Here is an 11717-nt window from a genome sequence, read left to right on the forward strand (position 1 = left end):
AAAATCTCAAGAATCTAGTTGACATAAGCAAAGAAGCCATGAACAACAGTATAGAGGGGCTTGAAAAGATTAATGCCATGGCTGTTTATTACAGATCCTACCACAGCGAACTGGTGAAAGGTCTTGGAGAGGAATATATGGCTACTAGAGACAGAAAAACTACTAGACCTAGTTCCAGAACCAGAAGCACGGGCAGAAACAAGACTACCTCCAGATTCATTATGGAGGACCTGGAGGAAATCAATAAGATTTCCATCCAAAAGAACAAGGATCTGGTGCTCTCTCTTAACTGAGAGCTTTCTTTTATTTTTTCTTGTTAAGTCTGCATTTCCTTTGTTTTTGTGACTGATCGGGGATGCTCCCATGTTTTGATGTTGGTTCATGTTTGTTTGGTTGATGGCCGATTGTTTTAAAACTTTTGGTTTTGGGTCCATGTAAAGCCCATTTATCTTTATCAAAAACAATGGTCCTCACACAAATAGTACAGTTCCATAGAGTTGAATCAAATGGGATTTCATTAAGTGCAAGAAAATTCTAAATTGAATCAATATCCTGAAGATACTTTTTTCTCCATATAACATTCCTTTTCCCTTTCAAATTAAATATTCTCCAAATCTACTTGGCAAGGAGAGCATTAGTGAAGTCCAAAATACTTTTGAGTCCGAGACCACCCCCTTTTTTAGGTTTGTAAATAGAGTCCCATGCCAGAAGAGGCATTCTCTATTTTCTTCCACTCTAGTCCAGAGAAACTTCTTTTGAATACTTTCAATTGCTTCAACATATTTTAAGGGAATTTTAAACAAGTTGAGAGCATAAAACAAAAGATTTTGGAAGGTTCTTGTTAGAGATGAACTTTACCAGCCTAACTCAACATAGCCCCCCTCCCATCCTACCAATTTTTTGTGAAATTTATGAATCAAAGAAATCCAGAAAATAATTAGCCACTTTAGAACAGAGTGGGAGTCTGATGTAAACATCTAGTAAATTTCCTGCTTGAGAAGCCTAATATTTTAGAAATCTTCCTCTATCTAGCTTTAGGAGTATTAATAAAGTAGAGTGAGCTTTTAAAGTAATAAATGCATTGTCCTGAGGTTTTTACATAATCTGCCAAAATTTGTTTTTAAGGAACATGCTTCCCCAACTAAGGCTTCTCTCATAACAATGGTGTCATTCATGAATTGCTTGTGTAAGCATACAAGGACATCAGATGAAGGGTTTAGTCCTTTTAATCCTCCATCTCTAATCATTTTGAGCATATATCTTCCAAAAGCCTCCACCACAAGAGTATAAAGGGTAGAAGATAAAGCATCTCCTTGACAAAGTCCTCTTGAGACCTCAAAAAAATTTGAAGGGACCCCATTGGTGATCACCACTAATCTAGAACTTGTAATGGGTTGCCAGATAAAATCAATTAATTTACTGCAAAAGCCACAAGTGGCCAATGCCTTAATAAGGAAGTTCTAGTTGACTCGATCATAAGCTTTAGATAGATCAAGTTTAAGAAGGAAGCCTTGGAGGATAAAGTTCTCAAGGGAATGGATATTCTCATAAACTATGATGATGGAATCCAGAATCTGATGACTAGGAACAATGCCATTCTACTAAGCAGCAATGAAATGAGGGAGCACCTCCAATAATCTTAACGTCAAAACTTTTGAAAAGATTTTGTATAGAGAATTAAAAATACTAATAGGACGGAAAGCCTCAAATGAATCCACTCCAAGTTATTTTAGAATTAGGATGATTAAAGTTAAATTGATCTCCTTTAGAATTCTTCTGCCACCAAAAAACTCCTTAACTGCATTATGCACATCTTCCCCCATAATCTTCCAAAACATCTAAAAGAAGAACATGGGAAATCCATCAGGTCTTGGTGCCTTATTTCCTTCAAATGAGTAGATCACCTTCTTAATTTCTTGAAGGGAAGGTATATCCATTAGGTATTTGTTACAATCTTCATTAGCCAGTCTAGTAATAGCTTCAATAAAATCCTTTTGTTTGGCTTCATCTAAAGAACTCTTAGCCTTCAATAGATTAGAAAAGAAGAACACTTCTTCCTCTCTAATATCATCTTCCTTTTCAAAAACTATCCCATTCCTCTTAATCTTGGAAATCCTATTAGAAATACCATGATATTATATCTAAGGAGGAGAAGTTGACATATGGAATAATCTAGTGTTCTTGTCCCCAGAGGCTAGCTAGATAGATCTAGATATGTGTTTCCAAAACTCCTCCTCCTTAGATATAATATCATGGTATTGAGTAATGATTTAATTTTCCTTGACTAAATGATCCCCAATAAAACCTTCCTTTTGGATATTATCCTGAATATATTTTAGATATAATTGTATATTGACCTTAGCTTGGAAAATATTTTCAAAACAATTTTTGTTCCATTTTCTAATATTAGATTTGATCATTCCAATATTTTTAGCATCACGTAACATGACAGTACCCTCAACTTTTATACTCCATCATTCCAAGATTTTGGCTTTGATCTGTGGGTGTTGGACCCATATTCTCTCAAAATGAAAGGGAGGATTCTTCTTCTCCAACATGGGTTTTGCTTGAAAGCTAATGGGATAATGGTCAGAACCAACTCTTGAAAGAGTATTTAGAGTGCAAACACAAAGGAAAAACCAACCATTAGAAATAAGAGCACAATCAGGCCTAACCTGAATGAGATCATTACCAGCATGCCTGTTGGTCCAAGTAAAGGAAGCTCCTATGAGATCCAGATCATGAAGGAATTGATTATTGATAAAATCTAAAAGGTCCTACTTACTATCTACTTGTATCTACGAACCACCAAAATTATCCATATCCTAAAGAGGAGTATTGACATTACCAATAACTTTAGATGGAGGAAATAGGAAACTAAATCCTTGATTTAGCTTCTTCCAACATCCAACAATGAATTTTTCCTACCAATATACATAGGGAAATCAAAATCTAAACTAAAACACACACATGCATTCTATAAAACCTACTCCATTGCACTTCTATCAACCAAGATCTTGTGATCAAGAATGATGCTCTCAGAAGCACACACACAAGAGGCTATGGTGAATGAATATTAAAGATGATGAATATAAGATGATTGAAAAAGAAAGAAAAATTTCAGATAACAAGAACGCAAAATACAAAGATAGACTGAACACTAGATTGCTAGATGGTTGAAATGAGATAGGGGTTGACTTTTTATAGTTGTCCTCGAGGAGAAATCATGCATTGAGAGAAATATGGGATAATGGAATACTAGTGGTATAGGAAGAATGAGTGGTAAGGAGAGAAGATAGGTGGTAATGGGAAATGGTAAGTGGTAAGGAGTGTTTATTATTTATTTTAAATACATGGTAAGATGAAATGTATATGTATTTAATAGATTTAATGAATTGATGATATGAATATTAATAATATAATAAAAAATGAATATATTCTAATATAGCGAATAATGGATAATGGAAATAATGGAATATGGATATGCATATTAATATAAAGAATAGTATAATAGTGTAATGTTGAAAAAGGTGAATGATGGGGATCTAGAGGAAATCTTTTCTTCCCTCCAAGGAGAGATAAAAGTTTCACTTCAGATCTCCCTTCAAACACTTTTCAAGAATTACAATAGAAGAGGGGGGAAATGCACTAGATTCGACCTCTAGAAAAGGAGATTGAATTCTGAGTGATGGTAAGTTAATCCCCTCTTCTGGAATGAGATTTGAATTGATTGGATTGTGTACTTATGACCAAGTGAAAAAGCGACAAAGATCTGATTATAACTCCAAATAGAAGCGTAGTATGAAGTTGTGCACCTGGATCTAGCAATAACTGTCGAGACCAAACCACCCTGTAAATTTATGAAAAAGTTGGTTAGACCATGGTGGGAGTGTACACGGTCCTCCAAAAAATCTGCAAAACAAAAAGGGTTTTTCTGCCCTTGCAAATGGAGTCAAACTCAAAAAGTATAGCTGCACACACACCTACAACCAACCCAAAGAAAAGAGAGGAAAAGGGGTTGGGATTGGGAGTTTTCCTCAAGGAAGGTTGTGATAGAAATTCTGATAGAATTGCTTGTATTGGATTGAATGTTGAAAGAGATTTCCTCTTCAATGGTTGAATCCTTGACTTGAATGCAACACCTACCCTTGAAGGGAGACTTGAGAATGCTCAATGATGGAAATGAATGCTTGAATGCTCTTAAATTCTTGATCTCATGTAAAATTCCCACTCATCCAACTTAAGAAAATGAGAGGACAAATGCAACATATATACTCGTCAATTAGGGCTAATTGACTGATTTTCCATCACAGACCGACACTAGGGGAGTTTTCTTGCTCAATGCACAACCACTAAAGCATAATTGAAAAGGGTCTTGCCCCAAAATGGGGTAGGGGACAGGGATGCCATGTCCCTATCCTAAGAGGATAGGGGCACCACGCCCCTATCCTTCCCCTTTTTCTAGGACAGGATGTAGTTTAGGCAATGCGGAGGGCAAGAAAGATGCAGTTTCTGGGGGTTGTGCAAGTCTCTGATCTTTGATCAAAATTAGGAATTCAAATCGTGTGTGTGAGAACCCTAATATGGTCGACAATTACAATGGTGATAATTTCATGACACTATATTTATCCCCCACTTTAGCGAGAGTATAAGCGCATGCCAATACTGACGGTAAAGTACAAGGAAACAAGATTGAAATACTTCTACCACGTCAAGGAGGCAAGATGCACCAAGCTGCCAATGGACTAAGGATCTTATGACATCGATTGACAAAGTAAAAGGGAAGATCAAGAAGGGAAAACCATGACTACAAGTATCAAGGTTCCTTTCACTTTGAGTCACAAAAAAGATACCCAAATTATAAATCAAAGCCAAGTTTACTAAATAATTCTAAGTATCAAAAAGGAAAATATGAGCAGAGTGTATGCCCCCACATTAAAGCGATTGCGCATGCCTTAACAGGAATAATTTCTTTAAGGTAGGATACACCAAAGAGAGAGAGAAGAGAGGGAGCACGTTATCACAAAGATTTAGCCCCCAAATGAGAAATAAAGCCAACGATAATGAACATAAAACACAAAGAAAGAGGTAGTTTCGCTTTCCTCGATGTTAGTATGTTGTATGATAACTCATGTATATCATATATGTATATGTGTATAAAATAATCGTAATTCTCCAAAGAAAGGACACTATCTTAGAAGAAAGGGAAGAGAGGATGTCTTTCGAGTCAGCATGAAAGAGACCAAAAGAGATCTCAATGCTTTGCATCATCCTCAAGTAGACATTGAGGGAAAAATAGAAGAATGGGGATATACATAGAAGAATGGTCATAAAAGAGAAAGAAAGGAGAGAGAGAGAGAGAGAGAGAGAGAGAGAAGATCTATAGTGTTAATATTGCTAATCTAGCATGACATCCGCCTCTTGATCTTGTCAATCACTATTTTGGGAAGGTGAGCAACATGGGAGAGGAGAGACATAGAGCATAGTAGATGGAGCTATCAAAAGATCCAAACAAGGAATATTCTCATGTGGTAAGTCACTTTGTTTGATTCTAGGAGCTAGGATTATGGTTTGTGAAAATTCAGTTGATAAATGCTTATCTACATTAACATATTCATATTGACTATCAGAAGTATTAGGAGTTGTATTGCCATCATGAATAACATTTTCACTCATTTCTTCATCAAAATTTAGAGAAAGAGGAGCACGAACACGAATAGGAGTAAAACCATCACATGTTTTATGCAACTTATGATTTGGAGATGTAGGTTGAACATCTTGCTTAGGAGAAAAGGGAATCACGTCAACTGTTGGAGTCTTGGGAGAATGAATATTTTGAGGGATAACTTCATGATCTCGAACATGGCATCTTCATCGACATTCTCTCACACAATGATTTTGTCAAGTCTTAGTGGAAGGCTGAGAAGGAGGAGGAACATTTGAAAAAGTAGGAATGTTTTCCTCTTTTGATAGTTGAAGGTTTAGATTGAGTTCTTTTAGGTTGGACAAGAGGAGAAGTAGGCCTCTTCTGTCTATAAGAGGAAGGAGGTGGAACTATGCCATATAAAGGAGGAATGTTAGGTGTAGGAAGAAGACCAGGCCTATCATGAGGAGGAGGTATGGGTCTAACCTTAGGAGGAATAGTGTTGTTCTTCTTAGGAGAAGGCATAGTCACATCCATAGGAATAGATTGAAGATCTTCCTTAGGAGGTAGACTAGTTCTATCCATGAGTTGAAGAACTTAATCTTCAAGATGAGAATGTCAAGTGTTGAGGATCTAGATTGAATTAAGGATAAGATCATATTTTTTCCATATTTGATAAGATTGAAAAAGAGCATCGCTCTTTGATGGAAGAGATTGAAATTGCTTAGGCCAAAAGAAATCAATAGGAACACTAGGGCTTCTTTTGGATGGATGAAATAAGCTATGGTTCATGGTTATTATTTCTCTATTGTGAGGAAATTTCAAATACTTTTGGATTGGAGAATATATAGCCTTCATGAAAGATAGCCAAGGATAGCCCAACTTCAGATGGAATTGCTCAAAAGAGGGTATGATAAAAACGTCAACATCCTAAGATTTAGTGTGAACCTCAATAGGAAGGGTGATAGAGCCAATGGTAGGACAAGAGAATCCATCAAATAACTTCACAACTATATTAGAGGCATCATATATTGGTTTATGCTATCGTAAAGTGAAAAGATACTCCTCAGTGATAAAATTAACCATGCAAGAAGGATCAACAAGAGCACCACAATAGGGGATATCTTTAACCTTCACAACTATGTATAAAGGGCCATCGAGTGCTCTAATGGTCTCAGTAGTTTCAAATGTAATACAAGACTCCCTATGCATATCTTGTTTTTTTACCATATTTACGAAGTTCGGGGCCATAGAAGTGAATTCCTTAGAGGAGAAAGAAGTATACTCAGTCTCAATCATGTTAGAGGTAGGAGAAGGCAAAGAATCAGTAAAAATTTTAAAATTTTGATTAGGATAAGCTACTGCTTTATTTCCCTTACCATTCACACTTGTCATAGATATAGTATTATTATCAATCAAATCTTGAATCTTACTTTTCAATGCAAACCATTTCTCAATATCATGACTAGGCTGACGATGAAATCGACAAAAATAATTATTATCAAAATAAGGGGATACAAGTTTAGAAGGATAAAAAAATTTAATAAGAGGAAGTTTGATAACATTTATTTGCAACAACTGAGACATAATACTATGTAAAGATTCATTCAAACAAGTAAATTGTCTTTCTCTTTTGAAAAATTTAGAAATAGAAGGCACACCTATTGTAGCATTCACATTGTTTTTTATTGTATAGTTAAATTTGATGAAGCTTTTTGTTGGTTTGAACTTTGCAAATGGTTATTGAACACTTTCACCCTTATCACTTGGAGCCATACGAGTAGATTGCTTCATCTGACTCAAAACCAGTTGATAATTGTGGAGTGTTGCACACAACGGTGAAAGGGAAGTAAACTCAGACAAAAGAAGCTTTTGCCCAACATAATTTTGCAAATTAGAAATTAAAGTTCATTGAATATCATTACTAGGTACATGAAAATAAATTTGAGCATTCAAATGCTTATATCTACTAGCGAAATTAGTCACTTTTTCTTTAATATCTTGTTTTTCAATGCATTAAATTAGTCAAATTGAATTTAGGACCAATGTTATTTTGAAATTTTTGAATGAAAGCATTTGCTAATTGTTGAAAAGAAGTGATGGAATAAGAAAGAAAAGGGAAATACCATTGTAAAGCCTTATCTCTTATTCTTCTTATAAACAGTTTCACAAGCACTCTTTGATCATAAGCAAAATCAGTACACAAGGTTTGAAATGTTTTAACATGTATGAGAGGATCACATTTTCCATTATAGAGTTCTCATTGAGGGACCTCAACATGCTTAGCTGGCAAGAATTTAACAATATAAAAAGAAAGTGGGATCGCAACATCAAATGCGGGCACACTAAACATGGATTGACTCATAGAAGCAATTTGTTGTCGTAAGGAAGACAGAGTTTGAGCAAGATTGTTAATAGTTGCTTTAGTAGAAGAATTGGTATTAGACATTATTGATTGAGAAGGGGGTGTGATTTTATTGAAGGAAGGCATGGATTGAGAATAAGGTGGTGGGACATTATGATAAGTAGGCATAGGTGATGATTGTGTTGGAAACGAGACAATTAAAGGAGGAACAAAATCGTTGAATGAATTGCCCCCTTGTGTCACATTGATTGGTTGAGGGATAGTAGACATACTTATGGAAGACATAGGTAAAGATGAAGGATTAAATGAAGAAGAGGGATTTCCCCCATGATCAATGGTTGTAGGAATAATATTTTGAGTTGATATAGCCATGATGTTTGAAGTGAAAGTAGGAATACTAGCCATTGAAGTGGTCAAAGGAATATAATAATTTATTTGATTTGAAGGTTGTGAATAACCTAATTTCTCAGAATAACTCTTGATAGGCATGACATTAGAATCAACAATATGAGAAATGTCACATAATATATCAATTCCATTCTTATCACTTTCAATCATTAATTTAATTCCTTCAATTAATGGAAGAGCTTTACTATTAGGGTACTGTTGGGACATCCATTGTTGACAGTTATCAAATTGATTGTCCAATTTTGAAAGTTGATCAATGGAGACTCTATTCAAAGCTTCTTCTTGATCATGGGATTCATCAAATGGATAAATGGGCTCATGATTAGGATGGGAATCATTATCATTATCCTCATTAAATAAGTCACCCAAATTATGCTCCATCTCCTCGGTAATTAAACCTTGGGAGGCCTTAATTTTAATGCTTCGTCTAACGAGGATAGTGTAGGTAGGACTAATAGTGGTAAAAATCATGCAGTAAAGGGAAAATTGAAAGTTTGAATTTTGAACAAAGCTTACAAAATTGAGTACTGTAAAATTAAAGAAAATAATGATTAAACAATTTGAACTTTGTTGGAAAAAGAAAATGACACAATTTCCAAAATAATAAATCAAAGAAAATTGGAATTTTAAAATTAGGGCCAAGGGGATACCACTTAATTTTAAAATCAGGGCAAATTAAAATTAACCTCTTAATTTTCAAAATTTTCTTGAAATTTAAAATGTTGAATTTTGAAGGTATTTTTGATGTTAGAGGGATACAAAATCAAAAAAAGAAGCCAATATTTTGGATTTAGGTGATTAAATAGAGTCATAACAGTCTCCTGAAATTTCCAGAAAAAAACTGAGGATTGTGGTGAGAATGCACTTGGTTCGACCAACTTTTTTCAAAATTTTCAGGGATGAATATTACGATGATTTTAAAGCTAATCCCCCAAAAATTGGTGAATTTTATGATTTTGAGATAGGCGAAATTAAGGTTCAAATGTGAGAATAGGACCGTATTAGGGTTTTGAAGAAAAAGAGGAATTGAATTGCAAATTTGAAAAGGGTCACACCTAAAGGGGAAGGACACCTTGAAGAATGTTTTAGAAATCTGAATTTGAATGAAATTGATTGAAATTTACACAGAATCCAATTGAATTTGAAAATTAGGGTTTTATTGCCTAACCACCTAATTTTTTGAAATTTTGAATTTTGAAAATAGAGAGAAATTGAAAATTTGATTGTAGGATAGAAGATAAGTTTGAAAACAGTCACAAATCTGAAAATTAAATGGAAATTCAATGTTTGCATAATTTTTATATTATTTTTGAAAATTAGGGATTTGAAAATTAACCTCTTAATTTTGTGAATTTGATTTGCAAATTGAACAAGACAATGAAGAAATTGAATTTGACAAACAAAGCAATTTTCAGATCTAAGACAATAACCAAGAATTTTTACAAAACAAAAGTTCAATTTAAATTTTAAAATCTAGGGTTTTGAATGAATTAACCACTAAGTTTGCATAAAAATTAAACTTGCAAATGAAAAATATGCAATGATTTTTCAGAATAAAGCATGTAAGATGTTGGGTTCACCAAAATGTAATGTTGAATAAGGTGAATGATAGAGATCTAGACGAAATCTTTTCTTCCCTCCGAGGAGAGATAAAAGTTTCACTTCGGATCTCCCTTCAAATACTTTTCACGCATTACGTTAGAAGAGGGGGAAAAATGCACTAGATTCAACATCTAGAAAAGGAGATTGAATTTCGAGTCATGGTAAGTTAATCCCCTCTTTTGGAATAAGATTTGAATTGATTGGATTGTGTACTTATGACTAAGTGAAAAAGAGACAAAGATCTAATTATAAATCGAAATAGAAGTGTAGGATGAAGTTGTGCACCTAGATCTGGCAATAATCTGTCGAGATGAAGCCGCCCTGCGAATTTGAGAAAAAGTTGCCTAGACTATGGTCAGAGTGTACATGGTCCTCTAAAAAATCCACCAAACAAAAAGGGTTTTTCTACTTCTGCAAATGGAGTCCAAATTTGAAAGTATAGCTGCGCACCTACAACCTACACATAGAAAAGAGAGGTAAAGGGGTTGGAATTGGGGGTTTCCTTCAAGGAGGTTGTGATAGAAATATTGATAGAATTGCTTGTATTGGTTCGAATGTTGACAGACATATCCTCTTCAATGGTTGAATCCTTGACTTGAATGCAACACCTAGCCTTGAAGGGAGACTTAGGAATGCTCAACGCTAAAAAGGAATGCTTGAATGCTTGAAAGCTCTGAATGCATGATCTCATGTAAACTTCCCACTCATCCCACTTATCTATATGAGAGGACAAATGAAAGATATATACTCATCAATTAGGGCTAGTTGGCTGATTTTCTATCACAGGCCGACATTGGGGAAGTTTTCTCGATCAATCCATAATCACCAAAGCATAATTAAAAAGGGTCCTACACAAAAATAGAGTAGGGGATAGGGGCGCCATGCCCATGTCCTACCCTTTTTTCTAGGATAGGATGCAGTTTAGGCAATGTGGAGGGCAAGAAAGATGCAGTTTTCAGGGGTCGGGCAAGTCTTCATTCTCCGATCAGGCTTAGGGTTTTGAATCACATGCTCGAGGACCCTATTGTAGTCAACAATTGCAAGGGTCACAATTTCATGACACTAAAAATAGATAATGAGAAATTAATATTATAATGGATCCACCCTGATGATGATTAGGAAAAAGAGATTTGATAAAAGGACACTTAATAAAAAAATTTATGTGTCTACATTTTGCCTTTCTTTGAGACAATGCAGCCTGTTGTGTTCTTTCAAAGAAAATGATCAACTTATACATGCCTCAGAGATATCATAGTAAGGGTGATGATTTATTGGTTATGCCCCCTTGAGAGATTAATGTAGATCAATCTCTTGATAAATGATGAGGGAGAAGATAAGATAATTGATATTGCACAAATGATTAAGTGGAGATGTGCATTTGATGGAAATGTATAGTTGTTGAGGTGTAATTGGAGAATTGATGTAAATGCATAGTTGTTGAGGTGTAACTGGATAATTGATAGAAATGAACAATATAGCCAAGTTTATAAGTTGATTAAGTTGATTAAGCTAATAGTGATTAATGTTAGCGCAAGATAACATGATCCAAGGATTGATTGATTGATCCAAGGGCATTTATATTGCAAGAAGAAATTTGGTTGAATTGATAAAGCAATTAAAGATTCAAAGACATACATCACTTGGATAAAGAATTTGATTGATCTCATTGCAATAAGTAGAATGAGGATGATGATGAAA

Source organism: Cryptomeria japonica, chromosome 9 (genome assembly GCF_030272615.1).
Source record: "Cryptomeria japonica chromosome 9, Sugi_1.0, whole genome shotgun sequence".
NCBI classification, from domain to species: Eukaryota; Viridiplantae; Streptophyta; class Pinopsida; order Cupressales; family Cupressaceae; genus Cryptomeria; species Cryptomeria japonica.